The sequence below is a fragment of the Glycine soja genome, chromosome 12 (genome assembly GCF_004193775.1).
Source record: "Glycine soja cultivar W05 chromosome 12, ASM419377v2, whole genome shotgun sequence".
Classification (NCBI taxonomy): Eukaryota; Viridiplantae; Streptophyta; class Magnoliopsida; order Fabales; family Fabaceae; genus Glycine; species Glycine soja.
The window spans coordinates 20,267,160-20,281,850 of record NC_041013.1 but is presented as its reverse complement, the minus strand read 5'-3'; the positions used below and the strand labels follow the sequence as shown (position 1 = coordinate 20,281,850).

The 14,691-nt window shown below is 34.2% G+C and overlaps 1 protein-coding gene across 2 annotated transcripts in view; it reads right to left on the bottom strand.

The window, feature by feature from the left end:
* LOC114378437 (G-type lectin S-receptor-like serine/threonine-protein kinase At4g27290) overlaps positions 1-14,691 on the bottom strand; it is a 64,406-nt gene that overhangs the window by 35,044 nt on the left and 14,671 nt on the right. Inside the window, exon 1 of one of the 2 annotated variants that reach the window (XM_028337030.1) lies at positions 9,143-9,477. The exons of the other annotated variant lie outside the window; for it this stretch is intronic. The gene's annotated coding sequence lies outside the window, so the exon portion shown is untranslated. Of the gene's footprint in view, positions 1-9,142; positions 9,478-14,691 lie in introns of those variants that run through there. 2 annotated transcript variants of the gene reach the window in all.

Here is a 14,691-nt window from a genome sequence, read left to right as displayed (position 1 = left end):
GATTGATTATGAAGGAATGCATTAACCATATCCTGGTGAGAGTGTGATCCTTAAATTTTGTGAGAAACGATTATCATTTAGTACTAATTTTTGCATGAATCTCTTAAGTATGGACTGAATGCATGAAATTGAGGATGATGAAGGCCATGTTTGATTGTGGGGTATCCCTTGCACCTAGTTTTGAGCTGAATGATTGATTGATTGAACCTTGAGCCTATACATTTTTATCTCCTGATACCTTGTCTTAGGTTGTAGGAGAGCATCATCCACAGAAAAGCTTGGTTCAAGACAAATTTGTCCCAAATTTGGCGAAGATTGGGTAAGAAATAAAATGGTCAAAATAGAGCAGCATATACACACTGTTTTCGTTATATAAAAAAAACTGGAAGTACAAAAAAAAGTGTTTAAGTGTGTATGTTGCAAATCAATGAAATGAAGCTAAGTGCCTAAAAAGAGGCAAGTATTGGGGTGGGAATGAATGAAAAGTAAAAGTTTATCTATGGATGAATGCTCTCCTAGAATCTAAGCTTTTGAATCCAAGAAAAAACCATGATTTGTTGGCAGCCCAACCTCATTACAAGCCTAGAAAGTCCTTTCGGATTCGCTTTGTGTGTTTATTTCTATATGGTATGAGATGAAATGCAAAAGTTAGGACTTGTGTTAGTTGTTTATGATGGAATGAGCCTAAACACTTGTGCTTGAGTGAAATAATGACTGTGAGGTTTTGGTTGATGATCCTTCCTTGATATTTGTCATTCTTACTAGCTTATTTCAGTTGTGACTCTAGTACATATGTTCCTATCTTTGAAAAGCTGCATGTTTTGTGAAGTGACATTGATTGAAGCATTCCATGATATTCATTTCATATGATTAAATTTTTCAGTGAAACAAACACCACTTCGATTAACCACTATATTTTGTCACTTGAGGACAAGTGAACTGTACTTTCTTTGCTTGAGGACAAGAAAATCTGTAAATTTGGGGGAGTTTGTTAGTCGTCTTATACGACTAACTTTTGTATAGAAACCATTTTCTAAAACTTGTACAGTTCCCCAATTTATAGTTATTTTGGAGGGATTTGTATATAAATCTTGTTTTTGTTTGAATGGTTGTCTTTAGAGTATCTCCCATGTGATTTAATGATAAAATTTGCACAATTTTAGGTCAAAAGAGACTGAAATCTTGAAGTGCTAAAAGGAGCAGTCACGCTAAGCAGACCCTGTGGGCTCAGCGAGCATCCACCGCTAAGCGCAGATTCAGTGCGCTTAGCGTGACAAGGGGAATCTGGAAGAGCTCAAGAATCAAGGCCACACCCTAAGCACGAGATCAGCTCACTAAGCGAGACGTTTGTCTCTTGCCAAGCTCAGTGCAGCATTGGCGTTAAGCCCAAATCCACTTACTCGCGCTAAGTGCGACAGCTGCGCTAAGCGCGGCATCGCGATTTTAGAGCCTATTTAAGCCTGAATTGTCAGAATTAGGGTACACCACACAGACACAATGAATTTGGAGACCAGAGCTGCATACTTTTGCACATAATTTGAGATAATGATCTGGAGGCAGCAGCTAAGCAAAGAAGCTAGGGTTCATCACTTTGAAAGATTAGAGAGTGTTTGAGTGATTGTGAGGTGCCAAGAAGAAGGGGAGGGATACCCCTTCTTATGTAAGCAACAATTATTCAATACTCTCTATCTCATTTGTGTTAGGGTTTCTGTGTATGGTTGGCTAAACACCTTAGTTGGGGATTTCTAAGGAAAAGTTGATATAATTATCTTTAATATCTAATTAGTTGTGTTTTGTGTGTTTAATGCTTCTTTCAATACTTAATTACTGCATGCTCTTGGCCTGATCACCCATTTGTGTGTACTGTTAGGTGACTAAGCATTGGGAAATGTAGTTTTGCCTTAGAACTTGATAGAAGCAGGACTAAATAACTACATTACCAGGGATGGATTGTGGGGTTTTGGTTTTCTAAATATGTTGTGATGATAATGCTGTTTAAATTAAGCCTAGTCTTACAAGAGGGATCTGCGGACGAAGCTTAAGTTAAATTAGTCTCAACTTACGAGGGATCAAGGTTTAGTACTTTAGGCTACAGCATAGAACACAAGAACATGATTAATTAGAGAAATATGCTCATATGCATCAACTTGTTTGTTAGAAAGACCCAACGCTTTTTTCCTATTGTTGTCAACTTTTACTTACTTGCATTTATTGTTTTTACCATAGAATTAGTTCATTTTTGCTTTTAACCATCAATTATCAATGTTTGTTCCAACAATGCCTTACTTCTAAATAAAACTATGTCTAATAAGCAAGTTCCCTGAGTTCGATACCCGGATCACTCCATTTTAATATTAAATACATGACGACCTGATGTGTTTTCCGGTGTTTCATTTCCCTTTAATATATTTGTTGAAAATTGGAGAAAAAGGAACCACATGGGAAAATGAACACCGGTCCGAAGAAGACAAGTGTTTTAACACTTAGCTCATAGTAAAATGGTAAGGGAACAACTACTCGGTCCTCAAGTACTAAAAGCATTCATCAGAAAGTAACGTCCATAGGTTTAATATGCAATTAATGCCATAGTGCACAAAAGGAAATATTTAAATTATTTTGTCTTGACATTCTTAATTCCTTTTGTCTTATGTTGTTAACATTATATTTGATTTGCATGCTAAAACTCAACTCTGAACACTAGGCAACATTGGAAAATTATACTTCTTTGAAGATATGTTGCAGAAAGTGTATATGGTCCCCACTCTCTCTACTCACTAACGGTCTCGTGTAAAGTGCCAAAGCTATTACACAATAGCTAGTTGGGATCTCTCAATGGATCAAAGCTCTGAATTCTATATAAAGCTTGAAGATGTTTGTGTTAAGGTTTTCAAATCACAAGAGAATAATCTGAGTCAAAACAAAAAAAATGTTGTAACACTGTCAATTTTATTGGACAAAAGAAACTTTATTGAATTAAGTGAATCTTAGCTCTGCTAAGTTAGCAAGTTTCATTGTATTCGAGCTTATTGTGTTAACACCCTTTGAGTAATGAAAATACATTTTCTGTTAAACATGTATTATTGGTGAAAGCCAGGAGTGGCTTAGTGACAAAGAATACTTGGGTCTTAATCTTAAGGGGAGATTAAGGATAGTGCCAAGAGTGGCCTAGAGAGTACTTGTTGTAGCCAGAAGTGACACAGAGAATACTTGGTTGTAATAAAAAAATTCATTAGTAGAACCCTTCAAGTTTTGAAGGATAACTAGATTTAGCGCAAAAGTTGGGGTGAAGCAGTATAAAACCTTTGTGTTTTCTTTACTACTTCTATATAACCAATTATTTTCTATAGTTTTCTTCTACACTATTGTGTCCAAGTCTTGTGAACTAGTTTTCAAAACTCAATGATTTCAAACACCTTGGATGAACACCATCGTCCATTCATATCTGTTTGAGAAAAGCTTTCAAAGTTCTCAAAAGACTAAGTTTTTATCCATCACACTGTTCAACCCTCCCTTATAGTGTGTTTCAATGCCTTCAAACTTATGGACTTGTAAAATTCAAGTACATAGGAAATACAAACTTAAGAAATAGGAAGTAATATTGTGAGTTTCAAGTGTGTGAATTACTGGTGGTTCCTTTCGGAGGGAATCAGGAAGGTGTGATAACTGGTGTAGGTAAAGTATGTATTCCTCCCTATCCTCTTATTGATAATATTTTACTTGTTAAAGTTTGAAGCATAATTTGCTAAGCATAATTCAATTATATGACAGTGGATACAATGTCACCTTTAATAAGGATATGTGTATCATCCAGAACAAGGATAAATCTTCACTCTTCTCAGCTAAAAGACAAGGTAATCTCTATAGGATTAAACTTGGTGATCTATCCAGTGAAAAGGTTTCATGCTTACTCTTAATCAAAGAGCATCGTTGGATACTACATAAGAAGCTTGGATCATGCTAGCTTGAGGTTAATATTAAAGCTTCAAAAGTGTAGTCTCGTAAGAGGACTTCCAAAGTTGTCATATCAAGATGATTCTCTTTATGAAGCTTTCCAGAAAGGGAAACAAGTAAAAAGTTCTTTTAAAGCCAAAAATGTTGTTTCCACTTCTAAGCCTTTAGAGCTCTTTCATCTTAACTTGTTTGGACCAACCAAGAATGCATCCCTCTTTGGATGTGGAGATGGTCTAGTAATAGTGGATGATTACACTAGATGGACATGGGTCAAGTTCCTAACTCACAAGGATAATTCTTTTGATTCCTTTTCTAGATTATGTAAAAGGATTCAAAATGAAAAAAGGCATTTGTATCTCTTCAATCAAAAGTAACCATGGGGAAGAGTTTGAAAATGATCTTTTTGAAAAATTTTGTGAACAGAATGGTATCCACCATAATTTTTTCACTCAAACTTGCGTTCAACTCACCAGTGGATGATCAACCTAAAGAAGTAAGAGAACCAACTAGATGCTTGTTGAGGAAACATCATTCAGAGTCCCAGATCATTGGTGATCCTAAGGACAAAGTCCAAACCAGGAACTCTCTCAAGCATACAACACTATTATGCTAGATTGAGCTAAAGCACATAGATGATGCTATGTATAACCAATATTGGGTCAAAACAATGCAAGAAGTGTTGGACCAGTTTCAAAAGAACAATGTCTGAAAGCTTGTAGAACTCCCAAAAGGAAAATTTTCTTTTGGAGTAAAATGGGTGTTCAGAAACAAGTTGGATAAAACAGGTAAGGTTGTGAGGAACAAGGCTAGGGTTGTAGCCAAATGTTACTCATAACAAGAAGGTATAGACTGTACTGAAACTTTTTATGATGTTGCTTGTCTCGAGCAAATACGGATTTTACTATCCTTTGTTGCTCATCACGGTATGATGTATGAAATGAACGTAAAAAGAGCGTTCCTCAATGGACTTATGAAGGAAGAAGCCTATGTGGAACAACCCCTTAGGTTTGAGAGATCTATCTACCCTCCTTATGTTTTCAATCTTAACAAAGCTTTATATGGTTTAAAACAAGCTCCTCGAGCTTGGTATGAAAATTTGAGTTCGTCTTTAACTGAAAATGGCTTTATAAAAGGAAAGGTAGATACTACTCTATTTTGCAAAGATTATGGTAGTCAATTCTTAATCGTCTAGATATATATATGGATGATATCATATTCGGTGCTACTAATGACTCTTTGTGCTAGGATTTTTCCCAACTTGTGCAAGTAGAGTTTTAGATGAGTATGATGAAAGAATTGAAGTTATTTCTTGGACTTCAGATCAAGAAAAGAGACAAAGGCATATACATACATCAAAAGTACGTGAAGTAACTTCTAATGAAGTTTAAGATAGACGATGCAAAGCAAATGAAAGTCCCTATGCATCGAACCAATACACTTGGATTAGACGAATAATCAAAGCATCTGGACAAAAAGACATAAAGAGGAATGATAGCATCTTTTTTGTATCTCACTACATCAAACCTTATGTGTAGTGTATGCCTTTGTGCTAGATTCTAAAAGGAACCAAGGGAATTTCCTTTAACTGTTGTTAAACGCATATTTAGATATTTGATTAGAACTCCTAACCTTGGTTTGTGTTTTAAGAGAGAAATGGAATACATATTGCTTGGTTACTGGGATGCAGATTTTATTGGAGATAAAGTGGAAACAAAAAGCACCAGTGGAGGTTGTGACTTTATTGGTGGATGATTAGTTTCTTGGACGAGCAAGAAACAAGGAACAATAGTTCTATCGATAGAAAAAGCATAGTATGCTTGAGGATTGAAACTTATTTGAAGGTAAAATTCCTATTTTTTGTGATAATATTGCTGCCACAGCATTTTTAGAAAAATGCAATTTAGCAACTGAAAATATTCGGTTGCTATTAGCGACCAGATAGATTTTGCCGCTAATTGGGACCAAATTTGCGATCGAATTTATAAGTGGTGGCTAACTTGCATCAACGACCGAATTTGCAACTAAAATGAAGGGTCATTGAAAAATTTGGTCTCTATTTCAATCGCTATATATATTAGTAATATTTTTAAATTAACAAATCAATATTTACATTACTTTATAAATCATAATAATTATATACTATCTTTAATTATACTTTGATAATTATTAATAAAATTGACATCATTTAATTAAGATAAATAAATCATTGTTATGATTAGTCTTTTAATTTTTGTTTTATACAAAATAATTGTTCATTTTATATAATTATTTAAAAATTATAATAAATAAATAGCCTTTATATTATGAAAATATGCCATAATCAAATTTTGTAAAATTAAGTATTTTAAAATATTAAGCATAAGTGTAACACTAATTATTCATTAAGGTTCAATGTGGTGTAAGTGAAATTTATGCATTAACGAAGACCCAATTTGACTTTAGTACAACATGTACGCTAAGCAAGACCCAATAAGATGCAATATGTAATTTATGAATTCACTAAAAGCCCAAATTAACTTTAATTTAAGGCTTAATTACAAAAATAAAATAATTGGTCTCCCTATTTCACCAAATCGATCTCCGTATTGTTTAATTCACTATCTGAGTCCCCAAAATCATTGATGGTTAAATTTTAAACATTGACAGACTAGAAAGTTGACCAATATTTTCTTAAAAATTAATAACTTTAAAAAAGTTTGAAGAAGGTCTAGAACCGTAGTACTTAAAGCAAAAAACACACTCATTTCCCACTAAATCCAAGTAATCATTAGAATATTTGGTACAAAATATATTATTAATATATGTTTTATGGGAAAATAGTTCAAAATTTAAAGTTTATTATTTTTTAATTTATTATATTTATAATCTTGTATATTATCTTTTAAAATATAATATAAAATAAAGCTTATATAAGTATACATATTCTAATTTATGTGAAAAAAAATTTTAATCTTATATATTATATTTTAAAAGATAATATATAATATTTTAAAATATAATAAATTAAAAAAGAATAAATTTTGGATTTTGAACTATTTTCGCATAAAACTTATATTAATATTGTATTTTGTACCAAATATTCAAATGGTCACATGGGTGTAATGGTAAAGGAGTGTGTCATTAATCCAAGGACCATAATTCTAGTTCTTTCAAGCATTTTTAAAACTTCTTAATTTTTAAGAAAATATTGGTCAACTTTCTAGTCTAAACAATGTTTAAATTTAACAGTGAATAATTAGTCAACAATTAAAATCAACTATGGGGACTAAGATAATGAATTTTGAAATATAGGGGGATTCAACTAGTGAATTAAAAAACATAGGGGGACTCAAATAGTGAATTGAAAAGAAATAGGGGAATCGATTTGGTGAAATAGGAAAAGTAGGGGAACGAAGTTTGCAATTAAGTCTTAATTTAACATATTCATTAACCAAGGCCAATAATGATTTATTAAGGTTCAATGTGTAACTTATGCATTTACCACTTCTCAATATGACTTTAGTGTAACATAAGTACTAATGATTGATTGAAACTCAATAAGGCTCAATCAAGGCCTAATATCACTTTAGTGTAATTGAAACCCAATAAGATCCACTGTATGACTTTAGTGTAATATATGCATATGCACTAATGATTTATTGAAACTCAATAAGGCCTAATATATGACTTTAGTGTAACATATACAATAACCAAAGCTCAACAATTAAGATACTAGTGTATGTTTGCGTGTGATGCATAGTTAACCTCCTTTTTTTTTTTGAGATACCACTCTCAATTGATTATGTAAAAGAGTTAAGCTCGAGTTTTTTTTTCTTTTAATTTCATATATTACATGTTAAGCTCAAATTTTTAATTATCTTGTATAAAAATAATTATTAAATATTATATTGATAAAGTTATAAAATAATTTAAGAAAAATTAATAAATATAATTGAGTTATAATTAAGTTATAATAATTAATAAAAATAATTAAATTATAACTTTCATTTAGGGGATCGAAATAGCCTTATGCTTTGTTTGGCTTAAGTTTTTTTGTGCTTAAAAGCTACTTATAAGTTAAAATAAAAAATTAGAACTTAAAAATAAGCAGAAGTTGTTTATTATTTTTCATTTTTATACTTTAAAAACTCCTTTTAAATTAAAAGTTGGACAAAATAATTGAGTGTACAGCCTATAAATGTTAATTTTTCTAAAAGTTACACCTTTTTTTTGTAATTTTATCTTTAAAAACAAATGGCTTTCTTTAAAATCAATTTTACTAAAGTTAAAGCAAGCCTAAAAGACTAAAAAAACACTTAATAAAAATAAAAACAAACTTAGTACAAATAAAAACACATAAACACACTAAAAATAAAAACACACTTAGTAAAAATACACTAAAAAAACACAACACAAACAAAACACATCACACAAACCCACAACACACAAACACTCCACATTTCTCAGTCCTTGCTTGCGTTCAACGATGCCGGCGACCACCACGCCACCATGCAACTGCAGATCCACCCTCATTCTTGATCGCGATCGTAGATCCGTGCTTATGCTACCGACCACGCCATTGAAGATTCGCGCTGCCAAACACTCTCCCAGTTGACTCGCAAAACCCTAACTCCCTCACACACACTTGCCACACCTTCGCTTGTTGCTTAACTGGTACTTTTTCTTTCTTTTACTGACTGTGGAATTTAGCATTTGATTTGTCTGATTTGGTAGCTGTTTAAGTTTTAATTAGCTTGCTATTTCTTCTAATGCCTAATTTTCCTTATTTTATTTGATGCCTTATGCAAATCTAAAAACCAAGCTCATGAATATAGTCTAGTCCTAGTTGTATTAATTATCCCTTGTGGTTGTTGAGGAAAGAAACTAAAAAGTATAGTGTATCATGTGACAAGTATAGCCAGTTAAACCAATTAGAGAAGATTAAATTTATTTTGGTTCTTGTTTGCGGGTTGTAAGCCCACAAGTTCTTTAAATGCAAGTTCTTTTTACACTCTGTTTTGGTTCTCTGTCTTCTTTGAATTTATTTTTGGGATTCAATCAATCAACCTAATTTGATTCTAACAGAAAATCATCAATCCTAACCTCATGCTTTTTATCCATGTAGAGAGAGAAATTACTGCATAAAGATGAATAAAATCCCATTGTGTTCCCATACTCAAAATCATGATGAAAACTAAATGTGGAAGCGTACCTGAATTAGCCATAATGGAATGATGAAAGGTTGATGAGGATCAAGATTGGTTTTATGATCTTTCAAATGTAGAGAGCTCTTTATGTTCTTTGAATTTTCTCTTCTGATGGGGATAAAGAGAAAAAGAAAGTGAAAATGTACGCCTGTCGCTTCTCTCTACAAATGGGGACCATAACCTCTTATATTGGTAACTGCCATCAGTTACCCCAAATTTAATAATTATAATTTAGCCCCTCATCAAATTATAATATCACTAATGGTACCTACACAATTAGCCTTTCATGACATATATGCCCTTAGCCATAATTTTATATTGATTAGACCACTTTAATATTTTGGCTAATAATATAATGGCCCTAACTCATTCAACTATGTGATACACACACACACACACACACACACACACACATATATATATATGTATGTATGTATGTATGACCCAAAATTGCTAACATTTATCTGCAGTTAAATGTAGTAGTTGGTCCTTGAATTTATGAAACTTGATACATATTTATATTAGGTTTGTAGAATGTAAGAATATACTAAGAAGATTCTGTAGGTCCACACACACTTGGATACCATGTTAATAATGAGAGAAAAATTAGAGAGACATGATAAAAGAGTGTTCTATTATTTATTAATAAAAAAGGTTACCCAAGGGCATGTGAGTTGTCTTCATCCTCTATTCCTTTACAAGTTTATCATGGTCACTCTTAGAGGACTTAGACTATTGATGATGTTCCTCCAAAGAGGCAAAGACTCCTACTAACTCGTTACCTACTTTCTCTCTTCTCATTTGTCTTCACCATATTGTTCTTTTATTACTTTCCTAAGGTGGCATCAGGAAATGATGGACAAATTATTGCACTTCATGCTAATGTTACTTGGCATTTAATTCCTCTCATTCTAGGCAAACTGATGCAAGCCCCATTGAAGCTTGTAGGCCTAGGATCTTCTTCATCAATGGATTCCTTTGCTTCTTGGAAAATGAATGGCAACGGAATGGAGAAGGAAGAGAGAGAGAGAGGAGACGCCACTTCAAGGAGAAGATGAGTCTAGAAGAAGCTCACCACCATAAGAGGCCATGGATAAGAGCTTGGGGGAAGAAGGAGATGACTGAAGGGAGAGAGAGAGAAGAGCACGAAATTTTGTGCTCCAAATGAGCTTTGAAATCTGAAGTTTGATATTCAAATGATCAAAGTTGAAAAAAATTCACACACATGACCTCTATTTATAGCCTAAGTGTCACACAAAATTGGAGGGAAATTCAAATTTCACTTGAATTTGAAATTGAATTTGTGGAGCCAAACTTTGGAGCTAAAATTTCACTAATTATGATTAGTGAATTTTAGTTATGGTTCAGCCCACTAATCCAAGATCAATTCCAAGATTCTCCACTAAGTGTGCTTAGGTGTCATGAGGCATGAAAAGCATGAAGGACATGCACAAAGTGTGACTATATGATGTGGCAATGGGGTGTAGTAAGCAAATGCTCACCTCCCCCTCTAAAATTTAATTGGATTAGGCTTCTACCAATTCAATTAAATTTATTTCCAACCACACACATCAAATATCCACTTAGTGCATGTGAAATTACAAAACTACCCCTAATACAAAAACTAGTCTAGGTGCCCTAAAATACAAGGGCTGAAAAATCCTATATTTATAGGGTACCCTACCTACATTATGGAACCCTAAATACAAGGCCCAAAAATAATGAAACCTTAATCTAATATTTACAAAGATAAGTGGGCTCGTACTTAGCCCATGGGCCCGAAATCTACCCTAAGGCTCATAAGAACCCTAGGGCCTTCTCTTGCATCTCTGGCCCAATCTACTTGGAGTTTTCTATCTAATGCCCTTGCGGGGTAGGATTGCATCATTCCCTCCCCCTTGAAAAGGATTTGACCTCAAATCCCGAGGTTCTTGAAACTCTGGGCTTTTTTCCTCAACACCTGTAAAAAGAACAAAAACATATGTATTAGTGGTGTTTAGTATGTTGAAGTAAGGTAAGGTCTGAAAACTCATTTCCTGGGCATCTTCCCATGAAGGAACATGGTTCCTCACCAACTCAATGAGTGGTGCTACAAGTATAGAAAAATATGGGGCAAACCTTTTGTAAAAGTTTGTTAAGTCTTGGAAGCCCCAAATTTTTCTTACACTTGGTGGAGCGGGCCACTCAGGAATGACCTTTATTCTCTTAGGGTTCACGGGAACCCCTTGATCACAATTTAAAAAATTAAGAAAAGTAAAGCATTAGAACATACCTTTTTCTGTATTTTCATGTTTATTATTCCTACCAAAAAGTATGACAAACCTAAGGTGTCCCATATGAGTGCCTAAGTTTGTATTGAAACTAAAAATAAGAACAAACCTACCTAATGAGTCCCTATGTACACAAATCATGAAGATGTTGGGTGCACGAGTGATTTTACAAAAGAGTGTTGCACCACCCAAAACATTTATCACACCACCTATTTTAGGGATTTGGTGCCTAATAATACCTATTTTGGGCACCAACAAAGCACAAGGATTTAATCTCTTGCGAACCAAACCCTCATCCAACAACTCCTTTACTTGAGGAATAAACTCAAACCTAAGAGATGTGGCAATGCTAACAAGTGTCTTTTTACAAAGGAGAAAATGTGGAGGTTTTCTAAGAAGGGAAATTTCTTTAATATTTGTCTTTATATCAAAATGTCTTTCCTTCTTAGCTAACCTCTTGGAGGAGACACTTACCTCCTTACACTCCTCCTTAACCATTAAAGGTTGTCCTTCTTCTTGGGGATAGATTTCTTCACTAGATTCTCCCCCCTTTGCTTCTTCACTTTCACTAGAGGAAGGTGAAGTAGTAGCCTCATCTTGGCTACTATAAATGTCTTGGCCCCTCATAATCATGGTTTTCTTGGTGGGGCATTGAGAAGTAATGTGTCCTCTTCCAAGACATTTAAAGCACTTCACGGAGCTAGTCTTCTCTTGCATACTAGCCTTAAGGGGTTGCTTTTCTATTGTCTTCCCCTTATCATCTTTGGGCTTAGAAGGTCTCACCCCTAAGATTCCTTGACCTTGGTCTTTCTTTGGATAAGAGTGAGAGCCATAAGATTTTGAAGTAGACTTCCTTTTAAGTTGTTGCTCTATCCTTATTTCCCAATTTAAATTAGCCTCTACATTGTCCTTCCCATGGAAGTATGGGAGTTTAATGTTAACCTCTTGAGGCTTTCTTTCATTTTCTCTCCTATGGGAGTGAGGTCTAAGATGTGACCTATGCCTTCTTTCATAATAGTCACGAAGTTCTTCACTTAGGCTCTTGCAAGAGTTATGACTACTATAGGAGACATGTTTTTCTCTTTTCATTTCTTTCATTATTTTTCTTCTTTCTTCCTCTCTTATTTTCTTTCTTTCATCTTGACTTATTTCTTCCACTCTTTTTTTTACCTTTTTCTTTTCTCTCTTGTTTTTCTTTCCACAACTTAAGGGATCTCAACTCATCTAATATCTTATACAGTGGGGTACTTAGGAGTAGAACCCTCACCATTAACACTAGATGAAGAATGAAGACTCATGTTGGTTCCTAAGTTATGGTTCTTTCTTGTTGGGGGTTTGAAAAAAAGGTAAAAGAAACTATGGTTGAAACTTGCCAAAATAAACACTAAAAGAGGTGTGAAAGATAAGGTAAAAACTAATTGGTAAAAGGCAAGCTATCTAGGCGGTTTGACAATGGAGGGTAAAGGAAATAAGCTATGAAAATAAACAAGAAATTAAAGTGCAAGAAATGCAAACTAGGCGGATCCTAGGAGTGTTTGGATGACCTCATTTAAGGTTCCCAACAAAACACTCACTATCCTAAGGGGAAATTGCCTAAAATTATTACACACAAATGGAAGTAGGGTGACCTAGCGGAGGCTCCCAACTTACTTCCAATGAAAGGCCTTTTTGTTACAAAATTTGAAAGCAAAGCAAATTGCCAATTACAAAATTACAAAGAAAAAAAAAAGTCCTCAATTGTGGTGGCTATTCTCTCTTTAGTGTTTCACTCAATTTGAAGTGCTTTTTAGTCCAATAGCTCTTAAGGTGGTTGGCCCCTTTCTTCTTGACTCAAATTCTTCAACATATGGCACCAATCCTCCTTTCCAATTCCCTATATGGCAACTCACAAACAAGGAAACAAAGAGACAAGCAATAACCAAAGACCAAAAAAAATGAAATGAAAGCTAAACCAATAGAGTTTTAACAAGACAAATTTTCAAGTATTATTCAACAATTAAAGCAATGAAAAGCACAAAAAAGCAAGCTAGGACTCAAAGAGAAACCTAGAATGGCTCTAGAGTAGAGTAGAAAAACTAAAAAAAAAAGACTCAAGAAACATCTAGTTTTGGCACTTGTTTTCACAATAATTTTCAATTTAAATTTCAGAACTAGGATTGGTATAAAATAGACACCAATTATAGAACAAATTTTTGAGCCAAAACAACATGCACACTTCCCTTTCACTTTTTTTTTTCTTGGACACTGATTTTTCTGCCAACTTGTGTGATTTTTATTATTTTTTCCTTTAATCCAAATCGCTTGGTTCTTTTTTTATAATTTTTTTCCAGATGTCTAGAAAATTCAGTAAAAATTTCGGCTCACAAATCTTAGTGACCAATTCCCAGTAATTTATACAATTTTGTATGTTCAAGCTGCCAGCACCAGCGATTTCAACCTAGAAATCAAGAGTAGTGTTTATGTTGCTTAAGGCTTGGATAGTTACAATTTGTGTTTGCTTATGCTCAATTATCTTGAATAACACAATTCAAGAGAGCTTAAGTGATGGAAGCTTTCTTGTGGGGCTTCTATGGAGGCTGGATCTTTGAGCTTTAATGAGGTCCTTTAATGGTGATTTTCCACCATGGAGATGCAGCGGAAGACAAAGGAGAAGAGGAGAGGGGAGGCGCCATCCACTAGGGAATAAGCCTTGGAAGAAGGAGCTTCACCACCAAGATAAGCCTTGGATAAGAAGCTTGGAGAGGATGCTTCAATGGAGGAAAAGAAAGAGGGAGAGAAAGAGAGAGGGGGGAGCACGAAATTGAAGGAAGAAAAAGGGAGAGAAGTTGAACTTTAAGTTGTGTCTCACAAGACTCTCATTGATCAAAGTTACAACAAGTGTTACACATGCTTCTATTTATAGACTAGGTAGCTTCCTTGAGAAGCTTTCTTGAGAAAACTTCCTTGAGAAGCTTCTTTGAGAAAACTTCCTTGAGAAGCTAGAGCTTAGCTACACACACACCTCTCATAACTAAGCTCACCTCCTTGAGAAGCTTCCTTAAGAAGATTCCTAAAGAAGCTAGAGCTTAGCTACACATACCTTTCTAATAGCTAAGCTCACCTCCTTGAGATGAGAAGCTAGAACTTAGCTACACACCCCCTATAATAGCTAAGCTCACCCCCATGACAAAAAATATGAAAATACAAAAAAAAAAGTCCTTCTTACAAAGACTACTCAAAATGCCCCGAAATACAGGGCTAAAACCCTATACTACTAGAATGGCCAAAATACAAGGCCCAAACGA